Source organism: Eumetopias jubatus, unplaced genomic scaffold, assembly GCF_037043125.1.
Source record: "Eumetopias jubatus isolate StellerSeaLion01/CBP00866 unplaced genomic scaffold, mEumJub1_p1.0 scaffold_14, whole genome shotgun sequence".
In the NCBI taxonomy this organism is placed as follows: domain Eukaryota; kingdom Metazoa; phylum Chordata; class Mammalia; order Carnivora; family Otariidae; genus Eumetopias; species Eumetopias jubatus.
The window spans coordinates 10,708,911-10,718,467 of NW_028274820.1; the positions used below are offsets into that span (position 1 = coordinate 10,708,911).

At 43.2% G+C, this 9,557-nt stretch overlaps 1 long non-coding RNA gene across 1 annotated transcript; it reads right to left on the reverse strand.

Moving 5' to 3' along the window:
- Positions 1 to 2,880: 2,880 nt before the first annotated feature.
- Positions 2,881 to 9,088, reverse strand: LOC114213680 (uncharacterized). Its single transcript, XR_003610249.2, has 3 exons — positions 8,576 to 9,088; positions 4,869 to 5,310; positions 2,881 to 3,951 (listed from the first exon to the last, which is right to left on the reverse strand). It is a non-coding gene; the product is annotated as an uncharacterized LOC114213680 (long non-coding RNA).
- Positions 9,089 to 9,557: the final 469 nt, after the last annotated feature.

A 9,557-nucleotide genomic window follows, 5' to 3' on the forward strand; every position in this document is an offset into this window, starting at 1 on the left:
AGTCAGAACCTATAAAGTATTTTCCAAAAGAAAATGAATATCAATATTTTAGCTCTTTTTATTCAATTATATTATTGCTCCATGAACAAAATTCTATTTTGTGCTTCCATATTATACTAATAGCATTTTAGATGTACCTCAACATAATTTTAAGGACCAGCCCAATATAAATGAGCTCTACTCATAGATGTTTAAAGTATTCTGCTAAACTGTTGAAAACTATTTTTTTAAAGATTTTATTTATTTGAGATAGAGTGAGAGTGAGAAAGAGAGTGAGAGCGCATGAGTAGGTTGGGGGCAGAGGGAGAAGGAGAAGCAGGCTCTCCACTGAGCAGGGAGCCCGACACAGGGCGCCATCCCAGAACAAGGACAGAATCTGAAGGCAGACACTTAACTGACTGAGCCACCCAGCTGCCCCTAAACTGTTGAAAACTATTTTAAGAGCATTTCCACTGGGTATAACTGAATTGTGCTTCCATTTTTTTCCTCCCTTGCTGAACTCCATTCAGTTTTTTTTTCCCCAACTTGATTTTTTTTATTATGTTAATCACCATACATGACATCATTAGTTTTTGATGTAGTGTTCCATGATTCATTGTTTGTGCATAACACCCAGTGCTCCACGCAGAACGTGCCCTCCTTAATACCCATCACCAGGCTAACCCATCCCCCCACCCCCCTCCCCTCTAGAACCCTCCGTTTGTTTCTCAGAGTCCATCGTCTCTCATGGTTTGTCTCCCCCTCAGTTTTTAGGGATATTATCTTCACACTTCTTTGTATTTTGAAAGATTCTTTGGATGTGATCTGTTCTTTTCTCTCTTTCCAGAGTTTTGGCTGATTGTTTGGGTCATCCTAAGAAGAAAGCAATTACAGATATCACTATAAAAGATTTTTCAACTTGGATGTTAAGATTAGCTCAGGAGACAAACACTTTTACCACAAAACATTTCATTTTAGGAAAGACTTTCTTTGTACCTCCAACTAAGGATACGTAAACAGAAGGGCCATACAAAATGACTTTAGATCCAAACTAAAATTAATTTCAATTTTTTTTTTTTGGTGGACAACTGCATATACCAGTGAACTACAGAGCAAACACAACACACACCCACAACACAGACATACGTGGTTATGCACATACACACCTGTATGTATATATTTTGCATAGTTTTCTCCCTTTAAATAAAAAAAGCAAAATGAAATTTTTTTCTACAAAAGTCTCCTCAAAGAATCTCTGCTAAAGAAAATAATTGTCCATAACTTCTGAATTAAGGGTGGAATTCTTTTGGAGTGGTGTGTGTGTGGAGGGCCATCCCAGGACCCTGGGATCTTCACCTGAGCCGAAGGCAGATGCTTAACGACTGAGCCACCCAGGCGCCCCTAAATAAATTATTTTAAATTTCAATTCTAGCTCCATTGTTTTCAGTTTTTCTTTTTCTAAAAAAAAAGGGGGGGGAGCACAGAGGTGGTTTAAGATTTAATGATCTTACGTTAATCTCTGAGGATGCACTAGTCATTCGGGAGCCCCCCTGGTGTGAAAGACACTGTTCTCCGTGCCAGGAATGCACAGGTGAATGAGATTCTCTTGGTTCTGGTCCTCATGGAGCTTTATGTATATCCCGATAATTATAGTCTCAGGACCAACGTGCCAGACACACTGACTAGCCTTAATATGGAATTTATAAATCCAGGCTGAATGAATTGCCATCAGTTTGGTCAGAAAGTCAGGATACTTAAGAATCAGTTTGCTACGTGAATGTTTTCCTATCTCTGGTGCAAGTAAGAATGCTGGAAATAAAAAGGACTTTGCGAATCATGTTTGCCCAACCCACCTCTGAGGTGAAAATAAGGTTCTAGAGAAATGAGTAAGAGAGCCGGAATTCCGATTTGCTAATTACCAGCTCCTCCCACTGGGGGGCAGCACCATGCAATGGTCAGACCTTGGGAACCTCGCAGGCCCGGATTTCGTTTCTCAGTGGGCACCTTGTGTGAGCCCTGGGCAAAGGACTTAACCTCACCAAGCTTTAGTTTCCTTATCTGTAAAGTAAGAAGAGTACTTATTTTGTAGGATTGTTATGAGGATTTGAATGAAATAAGATACTGTATGCACAGCATTTAAAACAGTAACCATCAGTTCTCACGATCATACTTCCTATACCTTTTATATATAATTGCCCTTAATTTTTGTGCTACTTACAGGTGGTCGGCACCCCTAACCCCCGCGATGTTCAAGAGTTAACTGTACTCCCCTTTCCTTAACTCCTGGTAGTGATTCTGGCAATAATTCAGACATGGCCAGTGGAAGATTTTGTGAGGCTTGAGATTGGCACTCCATGACCACACAGCTCCCCAAACAAGGTCCTAACGAGTTTTAATGAGGGCTATTGTCCTTTTCTGTGATGAAGAGCACATTGGCCTGGGATCTTTCCTGTATGTCTCTGTGTATTTGGGGGTACAAGGGTACGGAGTGGAGGGGAGCATGGGACCTTTGTGGGCAGGTAAACTGTATGTGGGGGGGCAGTTTCAAAGCTGGTGGCAAACAGTTCGATGGTGTTCCCCAGATTCAAGACCATTCATTTACACGTGTGCTGCTTGCTAGCTGTTCAGTGAGTTCTGGGATTTTCCTTTACCCACCAGCACACATGAAACCTCTGGTAGGCGTGGTGGGAAAGAGGAGGCAGCCCCTTCTCAGCTGTGCACACTAACGCCACCCAGAGGAAGCATGCAGAGCTACCGTGGCATCTAGTTAAGATGAGCTTAAAGTTCCTATCATTCGTCCTTCTAAACTTATAAACTGCCTGAAATCCTTTTTTGAATCAAAGTGGTGATACAAGTAAAATAAGATCCTACTAAATATTCTGTGATTTTAATACCCATCAATTTATTATTCAAAGGCACGTATGACAAGAAGGGTGAATCACACAGTGTCGTCAGCGAGCATTTTTAGATGTGATGTGTGATTCCATGTTCCATATTTTACCACGAACAGTACAAAGGAATTGAAAATATTTGGCTAATAGACTAATTTGGGATGGAGGGAGCCACCCCACAATATTTATATTCTTTGTGTCATTTTCTGACTTTGTCATCGGTTCTATTTGCTCCATTACTAATACCACCATCTGGTGAGATTCTAGCCCTCTTGGCCTTTCTTCTGTTGAAGATTCTTGTGATCTTAATCTATAAAAGCAAAACAAATGGGTAACGTGTGAGTTGGGATCAGAAACTAAATTTAGTTCTGCCTGCTTAAGAGGGTACCTGTGCATTCTCTGCTGTGCCTCTTTCTCTTTCAATTTTGCACAATGCATATTGAGCTAAGGGAACTTACTCTTCCTGCATAATTCTTAGAATAAAGAACATTGGTTCAAAAGAAAAAAAATGTGACAGTAAGACAAGGTTACATTCCTGAAGAAAATCCTGCTGGAAGAAAATCAAATGGGAGATGCTAATAGATCCTATTCCTTTTTGAATTTCTGAGATCTGAGGCAGGCTATGGCTTGACTACCACAGACAGGTTGTTCTTATTTCCACATTTATCAGGGTGATAGGATGGGAGCCAAGCAGAGTGGTGGCTTGTAAATGGTGCACAAGTGAAGAGGGAAAACCAACAAAAATAGGCTAATCGAAACAAAAGCAAAATTTGAACTGGAAAGTCAACCAAGTGTGTCTTGTGTCCAGTCAGGGAGCAGAATGTGGTTACAGGCAATGGAATCCTCAAGTGGGTCTGTGGTTGGTGCTTCACCCAACTCAGTAACACTGCTGGCTTGGTGCCTGGGTTGGCACTCGACTGGTTTCCTCAGTAGAGAAGGCAGATGGCCCCTCTGTGGTTGCTTTGTTTTCCACTGGCGCTGTAACCACAGCCTAGTCATTCATGGAGCCTTGGCTAGCTGGAGTAGTCATTTCTTCTGTAAGCAGTGGACTTAGGGTCTTAGGTGGCAAAGTTCAAGATAACTGAAAAATAACAACAATGATAACAACTATAAGGACAACGAATGAAATGTGGCTCTGTGTTTGATTGTTTTCTCCATTCTGCTGAGGTTATCCTATTTTTTTTTAAGATTTTATTTATTTATTTGACAGAGAGAGACACAGCGAGAGAGGGAACACAAGCAGGGGGAGCGGGAGAGGGAGAAGCAGGCTCCCCGCTGAGCAGGGAGCCCGATGCGGGGCTCGATCCCGGGACCCTGGGATCGTGACCTGAGCCCAAGGCAGACTCTTAATGACTGAGCCACCCAGGCGCCCCAAGTTTATCCTATTTTTAAATCAAGGAAATTAAATAATAGAAAGGGGATAATGACAGAGTATTTCAGGAAAATTTTGCTTTCACTTCAAAATCATGCCTGCGTCACAATGGTCCAGTTAATGTAAGCCCTCCTCCACTCTTGTTCATAGGGATTGTTTTTGGCCTCTAACTGTTGGTACAAGTGATCAGACTACCAGGTATGGAAAATAGTGAATTTACCAAATTTGTACCTTGTGAGGCATTTTATATGATAAATCAAGGCATCGTCTGTCCATAAAATCGGCACTTGTATTTGAACGTGTCCTAGGAAGGAAAATAATCTTTCCTAACCCAGCATAGTTAATTCCCAAAATAATTTCCCCTACCACCCTTGCTTTTCCTGGTTCAAATCTATTCAGACAGTGGTTTAGGTGGCTGGAGTGTTCTGTGCTTAGCCATCAACGGGGCTGTTGCAAACTAGCAACACGGAGAATAGACTTTTCATTCAGGAAGAAACAAAGTCCTACTGAGCATATTTTCTTATTAATGAACTCCTAAACTGAAAACTATAGAACAGGAAGTTTTCAACTTCAGGATTGATATAGCAAAATACAAGCCAGTAAAGAGAAATAAAGGTTATACCTACCTCGCCCCTTTTACTGATTCCATTCAAATCAGAACCCGAAAAGCTCAAAGATGCTTCAGCATTTGGGCCAGTTTTTGAAAGTGTGAGTAGTAGGAGGAACCTGAGGTCCGTAGCAACTAGTTGAGTCAAATTGGTCATCTTGAGTGAGCCCAGGCTTGAGGTGGGAAGGTGTAAGAGAGGAGCACAGGCATGATCTGCAGTTACAGAAGAGGCCAGGAGGTGGGGCTGGCCAGTGGGCAGGGCATCCTCCCGGGTCCTGCTGTCGAAGGCTGAGTGCCAGTCCCACCCTGGATGAGGGAGGCCGAGCTTCTGGAAAGTCAGCACCGCCTGCTGAGAAATGGACCTGCCTCGGCATTTCAGCTCTGCCTCTGGGAGCTGGGTGGCCTCCGCCTGGTTGTTGAGTGTCTCCTTCTTGGACCCCATCCCCTCATGTAGAACCTGACTGATGACAGGTGGGGCATAATTCAAAGATAGCAGGACCTAGTTTCCAAGTACCTATTTGTTCCTGTAACACATGGAATCTACACAACGTTGAAAACTGGGCGTATACCCTTCAGCTTTTAATCTTTGGTCATAGCCATAGTACCAAGGTTCTGATTTCAGCTAACACTTTGTAACGTAAAGAAAAATTACTTGTAAATGATACTGACAGAAATAACTTCATTCAACATGAAAACCAATGTTCTAATCCCATAGGCTTCCTTTCTAAAGACTTTCCTGGGGGTGGCTACTCGACAGCAAGAGTTATCATGTCCACTTAGCTCTAGCACCTTCAGACTTCGGCTTTTTTGCTTGTGCACATTTTAAACTTGAGAAAGAGGTGTGGCCATATGACAAGTCTGCTAGCTCATCTCAGGAAGGTGTGGTCTACGTACACGGTCCAAAGGCAGGTATGGGATCAGGGTGGAAGATCACATGTTATGCTATTACAGGTCGAGAACAGACAATTGGTGAAATTATGGTCACACCAGGGACTGAGAGCAGGTTGTTGAATAGAAGCATCTGATTTTACATGTGAGCATTGAAAAGGAGATAGTAATTGTTATCGTGCAATTTAATATTGATTGCAATAAGCGGTTATAATAACTAAGTCTAATTAATACATACCCTAACAATTTAAAACTACCTGTAATTCTAAAATGCGCATATGCAGTTTATCGCCCTGCTGATGGGGGATAGGTTTCCAAAGCAAACTAGTAATGCGAAACGGGAGAAAGTGAACAGGATGTTCTGGGCACCGTGCCAGACACTCTTCTGTCTCATTTACTCCTGACAAAAACTCTGTGAATTGTTACACTTACCCATTTTTTACAGATGGCAAAACTGATGCTCAGAGAGGCAACTCACTTGCCCAGTGGAGCCTGAAGCCCAGGCCAAGGACAAAGCCCAAATCTAATATTTTAAGAATTAAGGGCAGCCACCTATTTTTAGTCACTCTAACGGTGGTCTCTACTTGATAACGCAGGAGGTGCTCATTGCAATATTTTAAAATATGGTCAAAAGAAAGCGAAGATGTCTGGCAGCCCAAAGGACTCCAACATAAACTCATTTGTTCTGAAAATAGGAGCCTCATTAAAGGGTTCCCTAAAGGGAATTAAAAATTCAAGTTCAAATTTGGGAGGATGCAAACTCAGGTGCCGGGCTGGAGGCATTAAAGCCACCAAATGTAGGCAAGAGGGATGACCTTGCCCAGCAGCTGATAATTATTAGCCCTGCATTTGGATCACAATGTCTGTGACTTCTGTCAGCCCAGGCCCGAATTAGTCGTCCACCTTTCTCTCCGTGTTTCCTTGGTGCGGCATGGAGGAACCACCTCCAAATGTATCCTGGGAGGATGTGTCCAGAAGGCAGAGGTTTGAGGGAGATAAGGGAGGGGTATTGTCTGAGCTCACCCTCCATTCCCATTGCTTCTCTACATTGGATATTTCTTCTCAGATCTAGTTAATAATTTCTCCTGCCTTAGGACCATTCCTGAGGCCACCCGGGGTCTGGGCCCTCTCCAGGACCTGGGCTCACTCTCCTGTGGGGCACAGGGTAGAAGAGACTGACAAGCACATGACTCTCTGAGGCAGGTAAGAGTTGGGCAGACTGTGAACGCCCCCCGGGGCTAATGAATTCATTAACAAAGGCCTGTTGGCAAGGCCATTGTGCTCCTTTCCTAGCTTGGCACTGACCTCACCCTGTGGCTGTCCTGCTGGGTGAACTATGGTCAGGGCAGGGCTGGGGAGCAGAGGTATGGAGTGCGCCATCTTGCCCCCTCGGTTATTGGGCAGCTTTTCTCTGCTAGTTTCATTTGTATGGGCAAATCTGTACTTTGAAATGAGATTATCAAAATAACCTACTTCCAATACCCATAGGATAGAGCACCTCAAAGTAAAGCCAACTTTTTGTTCTGATTACAAAAGCTTAAAAATGAAAGCTTCACAGAAATATGTAACATAAGAGCTTGAAAGGTCTTTGTCAACCATTTAGTTATACACCCACCCCGATATGTTCATGTCATGTGCTATGTCATCGTTATAAATGAGGGGAATACTACAGATATCGCTGAGGAATCTCAACCCAACCTCCAATTAAAATGCATATATCTTGGGCTTTAATTATGTCAATTCCAAAAACCTGTCTTCAGCCACCCCAGGGCAAAGGGCCAATTTTTTCACACACACACAAAAATGTTTTGCTTTGTTTTGTTTCTGTAGAAATGTACCTTTTCTCTTTCTAGATCAGGTTTTTGCATTGTGTAAATAGAATAGTTTTTGGAGGAAATCACCATTGTGTGGTGCTAACTGAAGACCCTGTGTATCTCTCTTTTATCTCCAAGATAAAGAGGCTCGAACAAGGATAAAGCAAGAGCCTTTCTAAGGACAGAGCCTACCACCTCCCCTAGAACTAGTGCTGCACATTTCTGAAAGTTTTTTTAGTTTTCGTTCCTTGAAATTTCAGGATGCCATTAAGGATTTAGAAATAATTTGGTCCAGTCTTTAAGTAGCAATACATTTTCATAAAATATACAATATTAATAAATAAACATTAGACAAGGAGCTCAAATCCTAGACTCTGCTTTGTCACAAACATGAAAAGAAATTCATGAGAATTCTAAATTGAGAAAAGAATCATTGTCCTACCAAAATAATTTCTGGTCTCTTTGCTGACACTTTTGTTATCTATTCTGTTCAATGTTTCTGTCACAGCCCGTGAGATTGTTACTGATCATGTAGTTTCTGTCAGAGAAACCTCCTCCTCATGGAGATTATTCAAGACATTTTTAAATAAACAAAAGGGAAGTCAAAAGGGCCTGAAGACAGGGGATGTGAAATGGCTCACCAATTAGCCATCTGGGTTAGATGTTCAGGAAATGTGAGTGAGGGGATTTGGTTTATGAGCACTTTATTTTTCTTTTGAAGGATTATTGTTGACTTCAACAAGCCCTAATGTGCATCTGATCCCTCTACAAGGTCTCAACTGTTGGGGGGTTTGTGTTGCTCCGTAGACATAATAGTAACCTCTTATTGGATTGGAGGTGTCGCTGCTCTGACCAGCCCACTGACTCCATCAAAAGGTTTCACATTTCTCTTTCTTCTAGGCCCATCTTGCACCTGGGAAAATACACACAACCTACATCCCGGAGCGTCCTACCAACAGCTTTCTTATCACAATATTTTAGTAAGGTGTCTGAGGAACCGGGCATAGCAGCCCCAGATGCTCACCTGCTAGTGAACCCGAAATGCTCACCGTGTCCCCTGGCCCCTCAGGCTCCCTCCCGTCTGAGTCACGGACAGGAGCTGGGCCAGACGTCTGAGCAGCCTCTGTAAGAACCTCACCAGGGAGCCTGCTGGCCACTGTCGGTCCTTGTTGTCCCAAACACCATGGCCGTGCTCTAGCACGTCACTGGTCTTAACGGGGACTGTTTTGGGAAAGGAGAAACAAAGATTCCTCCGATGCATCTTTCATTTCTCTGTTCTCTTGTCTGCATCCATCAGGTCTCTAGGGCTCTTCCTTTTAGGGGCTCTGAAGCGTCTTCCCAAAGCTCCTTGAGAATACTGTCTGCTCCCCGGGGGCTGTGTGCCTTCCCCTGGACTTGGTTCACTTCCGAGCGAGCGGGACAGAGAAGGACAGCCACACCAGACGTTAGGGACGGTGCTGTTAGCAGGCGTGGGGCCCACACGGCCACGCACCGAGGTGCTCTGTGCTGTGGAACTCAGTCTTGGTGAGGAAGTGGAGTCTCTGGGCTGACGAGTGACAAACCCACAGCGACGGGGTCCTTATCACGCTGCTGGGACAGGGGACCAGCTCTCCTAATTCCTGCCCACTTCCGTGCCCACCCTCTACAAAGACAGCTCTGCTGGAAACAGATACAACCAGGCAGGATGGGAACATGAGTGGTACAGAGAATTTTGAGTTAAAAACACATTTATGCTTCAGAAATGATGAATATATACATGTGTCTTTAGATCAGGAAATCCACCAAGAATGTAACACTTCACCAACTGAGGTAACTTTCTATGACTTGAGATATATATCTACACAAGGGTTTGTTTTTCTAAGAATGAGCTAGAATTTGTTTCTACCATAGATAATCCCTGGGAAGATAACTTTTCTATAGTCTCTTAATTATAGACTTCTACCACTCTGACAATTTCTAAATTCCTGTCATATTTTAAAGCATTGTAATAGATATTCCTGTTTTTG